Here is a 14601-nt window from a genome sequence, read left to right on the forward strand (position 1 = left end):
AAACTTATCCAAATCTCATAAATACCTATTTTTTTATTATGAACGTTTACTAGTCATTCGATACATGAACAGGGCTGCTTTTGTAAGACGACTAAAAAGTCACCGAAAAGACACTAAAAAGTATACCAAACCTACCTAGGTACCAAGTATTTCTTAATAATATTTTTTTTTGTCAACCGACAATTAGCGATTTTTTTTTTTGTAAGTGGGTACATATTATAATGTAATCCATAGAAGAATACAACAAAAAACATTGTCACTCATAATTTCGTCTTTCATTATATTTCGGATCCGTAGTCAATCCCTAGTGTAGTTTACGTAATCACTACAACTAATGCAAAAAAATGCAATGACTGTGTGAGTTAGTAAATCCATACAACGACAAAGTCAACCTTATTGCATTAGACGTACGGCCTAGTATTGTTTGCTTGGTCTTCTCGATGTTAATGTTTGCGTGATTGCGTAGTTATTTGCTGTGAATGTGTTGAAGCCCCGCCCACCGGCGACATGCGTTTCGATAGATCGCCGCGGTGTATGCCATTTCTATTACCTTGTTATTTAGATTTCTATGAGTGCAACAGTCGTAAACGTAAAACTGGCCAACGTAACCCGGTGTACTTTGAAAACGTTGGGTAATCTTATTTTGTGGCTTTGCGATATAGTCGGGCATTCGGAAATCATATTTTCATGTGAATTGTTTTTAGATTAGAACTACACGTGAATTTAGGAAAAAATAAACCAGTTCTTTGTTGTTATTAGACTGCAGAAAAAAAATGCATAAGTATATAGCGTTATATTAGAGACAAATTATACGGCTATAATTTTAAATTACTTTAATAAAATTTCATCTTTAAAATGTTATTATAATTTTTAGTTTCTATTAGATTACTGTCAATTTCACTTATTTGCTAATAAATAGTATCAATCTAATTGATGCAAAAACGTTGGTCTATTAAAAATAAACGAAATGTCAAGCCTATCAATGCAATAGGCACTCGTAAAACTTAGTCGCCTTACATTCTCAAAGGGATATAATTTGCGTTCACTTGACTAAAATGAAGTTTTGTGAAGATTACCTCGAGCGGGCTCAGTAATTCTGATGAAACGACGCAAATTATGGCTACATTGCTTCAAGCGCTTGCCTTTCCGCAGGCGCTCTCTTAGTTACTGTTCCTGGCAGCTTACAATGCCTATTTCTCTTTATCATCTCTCTGAATCTTATTCCCAGTGAAATAACAACTAAATTGCCTTGTATCCGGCAAATTGTATCAGACATCGTATCTCGAGATTCTCTTAATATTTCGAAGAACAAGACTGGGTATCTTTTTAATTAGACCCAACTTGTCTTATCGGGATTAACGTGTTTTAGAGTAGTTATTATTGCTAGGATTTCTGTTTGAATTAATTTAATCAATCGTCGTCTTCGCATTTATTTATCTTTCAATTTAGTTTTATCTTGTGATATTTTGCTTTATTATTTCTATCTATAAATATTTTTCATAAAAGTTGAAATTATCACTAAGCTGTCTCTAATTTAAATTAAAGTAGGTTTCTAACAAAATTAAAAATATATACAGAATATCTAAGTCCTTGTTCAAAGTGTCTGCTCTTAAATTAGGTATTTTCGCAATACTAAGAAAAGATGCTATCTTCGCTACTTACTGGAAACAACAAAATCTCGTTGTTTCAAGCCAATGTTGCCGGTTCCGAGTACAATCGTGTCTTCCTGTAACGACCCACTAGAAAGGTATACACAAACTAATTTTAAACAAAGTTCTCGAATTTTCGCCGTAAAGTCTGGTCGTGTATCGTCGACGGGAGGTCCTGACTCTTGGTAGATATTCAGACCGCTCGCGAAACTTTGATACATGGCTTGGCTATAAAACGCAGCGCACCCAACCCGCATGTATTGTACACTCGCGTCCAAGCGCAAGCGAACACCGTTAAATTAAGCGATTAAATACAGCACCAGTTATGTTTGTACACAAATAAAACTACACATTTTTCGCCAAATTAAAATGCAAAAGTGTTTGACTTTTGTTCCGCTTCGTAACCTAATTTTTGTCATAGATTCGTATGTGTGCTAACTGCAAATTTCCTTTACACATGCCATTATTTTGATTTATGTTTCATGTTATCTCTCACCACAGGTGCACGTTTCGGTGCAAAATAACATAAGTTTAGCTCTAATGACAAAATTTAAATTACCTTCATGATTTACGACCGACACGGACGTTCGGAACTACGTTACTGCGAACAATGTAGTACAAGTTTACGCAATAACGTCGAATATTCTGTGTGTATTGTAATCTGTCCTGAAGTGTATGGCCCGTATGGTTATAACACATTGATGTCGGATCGAGATGGTAAATTTTATTTCGCCTGCGAGCGGAAGCTACCGTCGTGTTCCCCGTGCGTGCGATGTCGACTAGCCTATTCCAATTTTTATACCTCGCCGAGTGTCGCTAACGTTTCCGAGCACGGTCGAACTGTTTGCCAATGAAGTTCGGGTGAGCGGTTGATATTTTATCTACTGCGTACGATGTGAATCATGGCGCGTATCTAGCGTGCGGGTACATATGGGCGCAGATAGAAAATTGAATTTTAATACTTCGAATAGTTTTCAGGTATTCGATATTCGAGCCGAAGCGAAAAAGTTTGGTACAAAACGGATTAATTTTTTGCTACACTCTGACTTTTTATAACTGGTTCCAGTAACTCTTTTAGATTCCTTTTTCAGTATTTTTGTTGATATTTAATAAACTGATTTCTCTTTTGGTACGTCGGCTGATTAAATACCCAAAAGTGCTTAAAAGTTATCAACAAGATATTATAAGATCTATAACGGCTTTTGCAATGGGTTAAGTTGTAGAACATTATAGACACGAATCAGAAATTATCATGTAATAGCTGTACCAGTAATCCTATTAGCGCAGATATCAGTTTTAGTGAGGGTTCCCTTTGTGAATGGTTATCTCGTTCGGCGTCTGTCTGTATTACGAGTATCAGACGACTTAAGGCTTGCGATGGGTAACCATTCCGTCGCGTGGAACCCTGAATATGGCTTTTGCGACTTAATGCCTTATTTATGAATAATGTTTTAGGTAATTGGTAATACAGATTAAGCTAAAAATAACTCAAATAATTTTAAGAATAAGAAATATGAAATTATTTACTTAAATAGGGCGCGAAAGTTTTACAGTTTATGTGAACGGTGATTGACTTTAATATACACGGACATTAATGAGCTTAAAGGGCCTAGTGTGAAAAGTTAATGGAAATACTCTTAATAAGAACTGAAACTGTTGTAGTTTAGGTATTTGATATATTTTTATATTACTTTCATTTTATTTATTTTTTATCCATTTCTTCCTCTTAGAAATATTAGCATTCTTGAACTTAAAAACACATTATACAAAGATATCAAAGTGTATCCAAACGTATTATAAAAATTCATCTTTGAGATTGCCACCGACAAAGTTCCTATCACAACATTGCCAATCATCGGAAACCCGCCTTCCTTATCGTCGCTAATTCCACGTTTAATCATTTCTTTTCCATCCGACCTCCCATTTAATCGGCTTGGTGCTCTTTTCTTCTGTTCGACCTTTGATTAGAGATCCCTTCGTCTTTGGGATATTATGTCAATCAATTGATTTATATCTCTTGGTGGATTTTGCGACGGCTCTGTGGTTCGACGCTTCTATGCTGATGAAATGCCAATTTAGATGGAGAGACGATTGAACGGTCGATTTGAGTAAAACGGTGAAGCCCTTGTTATGTCGGCCCCGTTTGCAATTAAGTTTTGGGATTTCGGGCCTCTGTGTTAGTAAGCGGTCTTTATATAGGTAACATAGATCACATGTATATAACATAGTTACTGATAATACACACTTGATATATGAATGGCTTTCTCAGACATGTGAAATTTAATTTTCCAATTACGAAGTTTTCGTTTAAAGTTTGTTGTACATTTCATCTGACAAATGGTTTCGGTGGCACCTGAGTTACGAAACTTGACAAAGTCTTGTCAACGTCGTGAAGAATCTAAGCAGCTGTTGCCAAGTTGTTGCTTGTTACAAAACAGACACTAATTGGTTGTCGCCACATAAATTGCAATGGAATATCTTGAATTTCTTACTGCTTTGCTTGGAAGTATTTCAGCTAGTTCATTATTTAGTGCAGTGTCTTGGAAGTGCTCTTATGAGCTTAATTATTTAAAAAATAATAGTAACAATATTATGCTAGTCAACATAAGTATTTGTTTTCAAGTTTCAATGAGTTATGAGAACAAAAGTAATTCTATGGTCCCTTTTAAAAAACTGCTTTCGTAGAACATAACAAAAGAAACGAAAGTGCTAACAAATCTCGGTTTTCAATTCGTTTAAGTTTGCCCGAAACTATTTCGTTTACGCAATCCCGGTACAAAGTGGCTGTCAAAAGCGTCATCTACGACAGACCGCGTCGATTTGTCCCCGAGTCATGGTTTATATTTGTTGCAAATTCGGGATTTTCATGAAATGCGAGCTTGTCGTCAGCATTTCATTCCTGCTCCATGAAGCCTTTATATGAATGACAGATTTTTGAACAGGACAATTCTTTTTTGCCTTTTGGCTTACGTTGTCTAGTTATTTTTATTCACATCCTCAATTAATCTTCAAAAGTTCACCTTTCGAGTCATTCTTAGGTGCAAAAGTCAACTAAACGTGCTAAATCGTTCCCTATCACAAACTTTTTCAATTTCTACATTCAAGCAAACTTCTTTATCGTTAACGGCTCGCTGCAGTCATAATATTTCCTCGCTAGCAACCCTGCAAGCGATAGCGGTGACATTCATAAAACGGGCAGACGTAACCGGCACATTTGCATGTCTATGCGATGAAAGTGGTAAGTATTTATTACTCGGACAAGTTGCGGCCGTCGGCAGGCCACCGGGCACTTGTTGAATGAGGTCTTATTGATTCATATTGAACTGGTGCAATGATTTTATTAGCCACACATGCTGAGGAAGTGTTCACTCGACTAGTTTAGCACGAGTTTATCAGTTTTGTTAATGCTTTTTTTTTGTTTTTGTGTACATGCATTTTAACTAATTTATGTCTAAAAATCATATGAAATATAATTCGCGATGATTTCTTTCCATTGAAAATCATATTTTTTACCAGTGCGCATATATTAACTACAGTTTTATTTGTCGAATATTAAATTAATAGTTGAAGTCAAAAGACCAATCCTATTAAAATTTTTAGTTCTGAGGCATGATACAAACAATGGAAATAAAGATTCAAGCACCTAAAATAACGGCTTTAAAACAAAGTAATAACAAATCCTACTAAGTGCGTCTCTAACATTTAACTAAATATCAAGGATCCTCCATTACTCCATAATTGCATCCATGTCTTGACATTTTCGAATATCCTGTTCACCTAAGGATCCGCATTTGTGTATTTCTCTGTAAATAAACATGGACTCATCGGTGTATTTTAAAATGCAAAGCTCAGTAGCGCAAAAATAAGACGCCCAAGACATAAGCTATCACGATAGAACAGCGCGCTCCTAGAAAGCGGTGCCAAGTAAATTGCATTTACATCGGTGCAAAGAGCATAACATATGTCTGCAGCCTAAGTTTGTTGCCCGTAAATTCATTTAATTTGTCACTCGACATAGCTTGCGGTCAACGAAGCTCGCTTCTTGCAACGAGATTATGTAATATCATAGTACCAGCTATGTTTCTTCTAGTTTCAACCCTCATTGTTTTGTTTTCGAATACGTTCTTACTGCGTGTTCATTATCAACGGCGTGTTGTCTTGAAAGCTTTTGGTTTGTAGTTCGTTTGTTTTCATCTTATACGTGGTTTACTTATTTATCAATTTTGTTGGTTTTCGTAATAGAAATGTTTGGTATACTTACTCTGTTCATATTTACTGTGTTGTTTGTAAGTAAGAAAAGCTGTTTCGAAACAAGAAATGAACAAAACGTGTTAAATTTATTTAAGAATTTCACTTTCATGCTTCTTGGTATTTTTGTTGAAGCAATAGATAAAATTTGCTATAAAACGCCATACTCACGTTTACAGAATTAAGTCACGTAACAAACTTAATATTTTGTGAAAAATCTCAAGAGAACATCTGTTTCCAATATTTTCTGCTTCAAGTACTTTAGCTTGATTAAAATTCAGTCAGAAACTTTTGTTGTTTTTTGAAAGTGTCAAAGTAGTTTCATATTACTGTTGGGATGGAAAAATACTTTTCCCGTTTCATAATGAAGAAAGGTTGCTCAGACGCAAACACAGGGGACACTTAACTAGGAACGTGAGTATCTTTCGTAATCGCAATTCACACCGAAGACTCTCTCACACCATTAACCCTGAAAAGAGCGATCGGACGGAAGAGATTAACATCCACCGCAGCGTTTATACGGTGCTTCTTGAAAACGCAGCGAAGAGAACTGGCAATGGAATTTGTGCTCTTTTGTTTAAGTGAAAAATTGCTGCAAATTTTATCGTGCAGAGTAGGAGCAGTGAATTGCACGATTGCATTAAATATAATAACTGGATGGGCGCTGCACGGGTTACGTTAAGAACTGTTCCAAGTCATGAAATATGTTATTAGATTGAAGTAAAGTGCGTTATTATGGATTTAGTAAAATTATACGAAAGTCTTATCGTTTCTGCCGACAGGTCATCTTGAAACAACTTGTAGTTATGCCAAGTGAATACAAAAATATTTTAAGATATGACAAACCTTCAACTTTCTATACTACCATTATCCTTTGCGCAACGGTTGCGTTGCATTTGCCTTATTCTAAAGTAAATGTTTTTTGAAATAAAACTACTTTTACGGATTTTATCGCGGTTTAATTTTAGATTTTAGTTTCCGGCGTTTCGAAACCTTTGCAGGTATCATGGTCACGGGCAGACTAATGCCGTTCGTCTTGACAGTATATGTTCATATATGCGGTTTCGAAACGTCGGGAACTAAAATGTAAAATGAATCCGCGATAAAATCCGTAAAAGTAGTTTCATTTCAATGCCTAACATTCGCGTAAACCTAAGAAACCACTAAATGTTTTTGTTTATGTTTCAGAACGGGAATTTTAAGCATGTTTAAATCTGAGTAAAAAAAATAACATTGACTGCACAAGTACTTTCATTTACTAACTTAGGTACTTATTGTTTATAACATACTGTACGATATGACACAATAATGATAAAAGTTTGATGAGAATTACCTTTTTAATGCACTTAATAATTGTGTGCAGGGTATAACGGTTTTATGGAAGTTGAATAACTTTGTGATATAACATAATGAAGTTTATCATTAAGAATTATGTCATGAAAGGAGGATTTATTACAGACTTTTATTATGCTTAGTTATGTATGAGTATAGAAAACGTTCATAATATTACATGAATTTACCTCACCACATGATATGATAAAGGTTATTACGCTAAATAATTTTTACTGTTTAATATTTTTCTTTGATGTAAGTATCATTTTCATAAGATTTAGATCGTCATCATTTTGGTACTTCGCGGATATAAGAAGGTGCATCTTATATGTTGCTAAAAATGTATTGTTTGTTTGAAAATCCAGAGATACAGCTTGGTGACGGTCGAACAGACAGACAGACAACCGTCCCTTAGACATAGGGTTCCGTTTTTAATCTTTGGTTACAGAAAGTTAAAACCTTTGGTTTTTAGTCTGATAGAAAGTTGTGGATTTTTAAACGGGAACTCAAGAAGCCTTCGTTTAGGTCCAAAAATCTAGTATATAAGGTAGAGTGGCCTGCTTCTTGGCATCGTCCTCTTTCCACAATATTCTGTTTTTGCGACTGAATTCTCTTGGAAATGTTTTAGCAGTTTTAGCTGTTTTCTCCTTTATTTATGAGCTCTTCAAGAAACAGGTGTCTTCGCTAAAATCCTGTTTACTCCGTGCCTTGTGTAATATAAGATGCAGTATTTTCTTATTTGTTCTTTGTTTTGTTACTCAAGCATTTTTAAAATTTAGGTTTTTTATTCGGTTTAGAGCTCTCTGTGTATTTGGTTTCTTGAAATTCAGAGTATATTCAACATGATTATGCGTTTAGAAATGTAATGGTAGTTTTTCAAACAAATGTTAAGAGTACTTATTGCTGAAGCAGTGTGTAGCATCACTTTTATGTTCGAATTCATATGCAAACAGAAGTTTGTAAAGTTTATCGTGTTTTTGTTTCCCTGTCTTTTATCGAACTGATTTTTAATGTTCAAACAAAACTTTTCAATATTCTTGTGGTAGAGGTATAAGTAATGTTATTTCTGTATAATATCGACGACTTCCAAGTAAAATTTTTCTTCGCCAACGGGTTGACTCTCGGTTTTATCTTTAAATCTTTCGAATATTCGAGAGCCGAAGCTTTCACATTTTAAAAGTCAAATAAGTTAGTATATGTAAATCCCTCGCTGTTAATACCTACGTCCGTTTGGCGTTTGAATTTACGACGGTATGTGACACAAATACTTTTGGGGTTTGAAACCAAAACACATCAGTGTTTACAATAAACTTGTTAGATTATCACTCTATTCAAATAGATAGATCGGTGTAGACGAGATATGATTTCTCTTAGGATGCTGATATAAAGACACAAGCAGATAACGAGAACCACAGCAATACCCACACACGAAACGAGGAACTTCTTTGAGAGCTTAACGCGGTCACCATTTGAAACGGAGCCGAGCGCAGATTTTAGAATCAAAGGCAAGGCTTCAAAGGATACCTGCCGTTGTCAACTGTACGAACGAGACAGGATGTTTGAATTTTACAAGTTTTGTGTTGCCTTTGTTGGTATTGAAGATCTTCTCCATATCATAAATACCAGTCTAAAAGTTCAAATGATGCTGAGCTCTCTGATAACTGTTTTAACAAATATAAAATTTGTTGGATAATTTTATAGTCACAAGTTTTTTATCAATGACATAGTGGTTGAAAATGTAGTGTTAATGTTTTTCCAACCGAAAGCATCAAAAAATCCACAAAAACGGTTATCATCATCCTACCCGCTTCCGGGATTTCCTCTATAGCTTTTTATGTGCGAAAAAGTATAAACGTACAAGGGAAAACGAAAATAAAATTGCCATTACCCATTATGGTTAAAGAATTGGCTCACGTTTCCAAGCGGTAGCTTTCATAAATTGATCAGTTAGCAAATGGTGATAGTATTGCTTAAGACAGAGTGATACTGAAGCCAAATTGGACAAGATTGTTCTTGATCGCTTCTGCTCCCAAGATAAAAATATTACCCGAATAAGGAATCAAGTGACTTATCGAATTAGGGATTATTATGAGATATTACGAGATAAACTATATGAGAAAGTTGGACCTCGCGTGTTAGTTTGATCCAATAAGTTACGAGGCTTCAACACACTTGCAAGTTGTTCTGAATTTCCCTAAATGCTTTTTGCCATTTGTGTTTCATTTATGAAATAATAGTTTTGTCCATAGGGATTAATACCTTATTTGATATTCTTGATTCTTTATATCGTTTTCTGATTTCCCGTGTGGATTAAGATACAAAATGTTTGTTTTGTTATAAAAATTAAGACTTGACACGATTCAATTGGCTTACCATCATTCGTAAATTTTCATTTAAATTTTAATGAGTAAACATAAAATGTGCCACAAATTAAATCAAGTCTCAGACTTCCTGACAAGCATAAATAAACCACTTTTCACTGTAATTCAACTAGGTGATGTCATCATCAATCTATTCCATGCACACTAGCCTCATGAAAAAAGTTATATAAAAGTATTTTTAGCTATAAAACTGACTAGTCTACGGAACACCTTTGCTGTAAAGTGTAATAGCAAAATGTGCTCGCTACTGGAGATAGGTGAGGCGGTGCGTCGTGCTCATTACTTGTCCACTTTCATTAGTGAGTGTTATTGGCTGGGAGCCGTTTCACGCCTATTCCCCTAGGAGTCCGCGAATTTTCGTTTCTCACACTCATTGAACTAGACGAGTGGTGTAAGTATTAGTTTTACATATAGGTAAACAAAGAAGGGTGTTATTAAACAAATATTTTTAACAACTCCGGTGAACCGGCTGTATTTCATAGAACATAATAGGTGGGCAAAATAAAAAGAAGGTTAAAAAAAAAGGTTAAGCAATATTTGATATAGCCATAACTATTGCTATCAAGCATAATCTTGTCCAAGCTAACCCACGGTATCGCGCGACTGAATGTTGACTCTCATTTGAATGTTCTTTTTTTTTAACCCTATATTGTCCCACTACAAAGAGGTGTGCCCCTCTCCTTCAAACATTTGCAAGAACAATTAAATAAATATATTGTTTTTTGTTACAGGATTAAAGCTTCAGACGAAGTTATAGAAACAAGAGGTATGTTTTTTAAAGAAACATAACATTTCCATTTACAGTACAAATTGGTCGAGGCAACACTAACATTCAAACCACTAAAAGTTCTTTGACAAAATTTCCTCTAAATGGTGCAACGTTAAAATGCAGTGCAGTAGAAATTTTATGCAATATTTGCCATTTTAATGGAATTCACTTGGCTAGTAGCAGGCATAAAGTAGTCCAGCTCATAGTTAAGTATTGCAGTGCGAGCGCCAATGTGGAGTTCAGTTGATTTTGTAAGATTCGATTTAGTCCAGGTTTTTAAAAGTGTGGTGGTTTTTACTTATTATTAACTTAATTGTACCAATGATGGACATACAATTGTTTTTGTTTGTAAACATGTTTGATTAAACTTTTAAATAAGTTATCACTCAATTGAAACTATGGTGTTTTCATTTAATACTATGTAAGCTTTACGTTTAAATTTCGCAAGTATTGGTGAGCCTTCGGCTATATGGATACATATTTACGTACATTTTATATACATGTTTGCTGTATAAAAAAAATAAACCTATTTAAATCTAAGCGATTTGCACAATGTTTGTTAGTATATTGCCAATGGATGGCATAGGTATGAGTAGGTACATTTAGGACTAACGTTGCACCTATATTCTCCTGCACCTTCAATGGATATTTCAACGGATATGTTCATAGTACTTAAGCTTTTACTAATCAAATATACCTTTTGATTAGTAAAAATTTGATACTAATCAAAAACGAAAAGTACGTTAATTTCAATTAAGTTTCTAATGTTACATTTTCTTTTTCATTTAATCTTTATGCCAAAAATCACTTGGAGACTAAAAGAAGTGGTTGCCTCTTATCCGAAGTTTCTAACATAATTCTATATATTTATATTCAGTTATTATGTATCAAAACCTTACACGGTTATCCCATCATGTCATATTGCAATGACGAGTAGTCCATTTTACCCGAGTTCCGTAATCGGTAAGGCAACAATGAAATATATAAGAAAGTGTGTTTGTCGTCGAGTGGAACATGTTCCCAAATGATTTATGAGCTAACGCGGTATTTATTCCCCCCTTGTTCGTCGTGTTACCAACTAAGCCAGAAAGTATTCCTAACGCATATTGATATTCTGTGACTATTGTTAACGTATTTTTATTTTATGATGGTGACTATTTTTAGCATGTTATGGTAGAGCATAATTAAATGTTTGTATTTTTTTTTGGTGCATCATTTTTTTGTGGAAAGAACGGGGTTTATGGGTATTTTATGCAAAACCAAAAAGATTGATGGAAATCATGTTGTTGGATGAAATGACAGATAAAACATGAAATGTGAAAAATATTGTATTGAATTGAATCATATAATATGGACCAACAAACAAAAAGTATTTCCTTAATATCAACAGCTTTTTGCGACGTTCCAACAGATAATTTTGAAGGCTCAATAAAACTTAACATTGTAAAGACGTGACTTATCTTAAATTTATTGTTTTCTGTACAGCGGTCATAGCTTTTCGCAGATAGCAATCTCCGAAGCGTTACTTATTGCAATCGATGATCAAATTATATTGTATCTCACTTTAATTTAATAAAAAGACAGAGATAGAATTACTCTGTCTTGTGAACTAGCCCGGCCGATGTCTCTCACGACTACACCGGGGTCGTGAGCAGGCTTTTGTTTTATTATTTACTAACATCATTATTTGAGATGCATTGAGATAATTTTCGCGAAATTACATAGATATGTTACTCGTATTTTATTGTGACATACGTGACCTTTACACTACGCCCATCGGTTGTTTATTCGCTTGTAAATAAAATAAAGTACTGTAATGCATCGTAAACTTATTGACTTTATAGCTTTCAATACTTACGAGTCATATATATAGGTAAATAATATTCATAATTTCCAAGGCTCATTGATTTTTAAATTAACTATTTACTCTCGAAATATTGATAAAATACCCACAAAACGAAATAACGACAGATTCCATCCATTTCAATCTATATTTTCCGAAGCAATAAAACTTTTATACGACCAAGAAAGTTGGAAAACACTTGTCATAAAATAAGTTCATTTGTCATTCTCCGTTGTACATTTATTTGACTCGTGTTTTACTTCGGTTGATGTTAAATTATTTTGTAGACTTGCATTTGTTTGGAACGAAGTTGGTAAATTAAATTATCATTTTACAAAGACTGTATATGCCCTCATATACAGTCTTTTATTTCATGAAAAATATTAAGAACTCAGGTTTTGAACTTTTGAACTCAGTACTCCACATATTATAATATATTTCGAACCGTTTATCATGCGTGCAGAAGTGACAATCGATATTAGTAGTTATGACTAATTCTGGGAACTTGAAACTATGGGATATAGTAAAATGGATTACGGACTGTATTCAGATATACTGCCACTATGTAAAATACCGAATTCACCAAAATATTAATGAACTGGCATGCCTTGGCTATATGCTACCTAGAAATGATACTAATGAATATTCCCATAACTTATATGCAGCTAGTTCAGAAAGAAAAACAGGTAGTTTCCAACAAATATTAATTTGTATCGTACACGAAGTGAAACAGCACGGAAAAGATATTACCTACCTTAATAAAATTATCCGCTCTACATTAATACAAGCTTGCTAATAATCAAAACTAATGGCCCATATATGGCGCTCCGATGGCTTTTTAATTGAAACTTGGCACATTAAGCAGCCGAAACGACTAAATGACGATTTACTATACGACGTCAGGGGACGGTCGTTTCAAGTTACGATATTAGACCATTTACTGGTTGAATAGGACGGAGTTTGAAGATTCACTCCGTAAATAGGGATAAGGTGGGACCGTAATACAAGACGAGGGAAATGCAGTTAGATGTATGACTAGTTATATACTATTACGACTTACGTACGTAGCTTAGTTTTGCTGAACATAATATGAAGATCTTTGTAGTTGACACAAAGACGCTGCTTGTTTGGAATGGAGAGGTTTCTTTTTGGTATCCTGACCGTGCCTTGAAGGTTTCGATTTTTTAGCAGGTGGATCTAATTGTTGTTTAGAAAATTAACGGTATGCTAAGTTCTAAATAAATTATAGGTTGAGTGTCTAAGACAAAGCAGTGGAAGAATTTAATTAAGTTTGATATGTAAGAATTTAGTTGAGAGAGATAAGGTGTAAACAAAAACTAAGGACAACTTAAACGTTGCCAACACAACCAAATCTGTAAATTACTAACAACCCACTGTTACACAACAAAAACTTTACGAAAACGATAAATTATTATTACAACGGCTGTCATACAACGTGGACGTCGGTTGTTTTGCCAAGTTTCCAAGATAAGAAACCTAAACAGGTTCGAACGGCCGCCTTACTTCCATAATCTTCTCGGCCTACAAACTTCGACAGTTCAAGGGTGTCTAATAGAAAACTTCTGGTCTTAATCTCGCAAGGAATTTACAAAATACCAAGTAAAAATAATACTATGATCATATTTCGATAATGCACATACAGTACGAGACATATTCATGTATAAAGATTAATTCAATTTTTTTGACTAATCGTAGCCAAAGAATGCCGTCCTAACTACTCCAGAAAAGTGGGAAATGTTTAGGTATAGGATTCAAATAACTTATACTTAAATAATTATTTATAATTTCGCTGAAGTGACCCTTAATAGTTCGAAACAGGCTAAAAAATAATAATAAGATGAAGATGGTCATACAGAAGATAGATAGAAAAATAACACTACGATGAACTTTAATATAAAGGTCTTACCGAAAAATACAGTCTCCTAATTAAAAAAAAAGGATTCGCGTTGCTTAAGTGTCTCAGTGTACACCAAGGTTAAGGCCTACGTGTGCGTATGTAGGTGAAACTGGGGCAGTGGTGCTTTTCTTAAGGCAACTGGTTTTACGAGTATCCATCGATTATTGGAATCGGATGTCGATGATCGAACGATCAATACCGTGGATTGAATGTTAAATGTCTATTAATTAAATAATGACAGGTTTTCTAAGCAATCCCCTAAGAGATTTTTTCTTCATTTCTTATTTCCCCGATGCAGAAAGAAGGATTTTATGAGTTCGGCGTGTATGCCTGTCTGTGGCATGACGGCTCCTGTACGGATTGAGTTATTTCAATTTAACTTATATTAAAAGCTTTGGGGGTAAAAGATCTTGCTGCCGGGGGTCCCTACCTTTTTAATTTTCATTTATTTAAAGCAATCT

At 34.5% G+C, this 14601-nt stretch overlaps 1 protein-coding gene across 6 annotated transcripts in view; it reads left to right on the plus strand.

Annotated features, from left to right (window-relative positions):
- The window catches only part of LOC113498917 (putative polypeptide N-acetylgalactosaminyltransferase 9), a 93028-nt gene that overhangs the window by 41305 nt on the left and 37122 nt on the right, over positions 1-14601 (plus strand). For all 6 annotated transcript variants that reach the window (XM_026879172.1, XM_026879174.1, XM_026879177.1 and 3 more), the window contains exon 2: positions 10342-10376. The gene's annotated coding sequence lies outside the window, so the exon portion shown is untranslated. The remainder of the gene's footprint in view (positions 1-10341; positions 10377-14601) is intronic.

The sequence above is a fragment of the Trichoplusia ni genome, chromosome 11 (assembly GCF_003590095.1).
Source record: "Trichoplusia ni isolate ovarian cell line Hi5 chromosome 11, tn1, whole genome shotgun sequence".
Taxonomy (NCBI): Eukaryota; Metazoa; Arthropoda; class Insecta; order Lepidoptera; family Noctuidae; genus Trichoplusia; species Trichoplusia ni.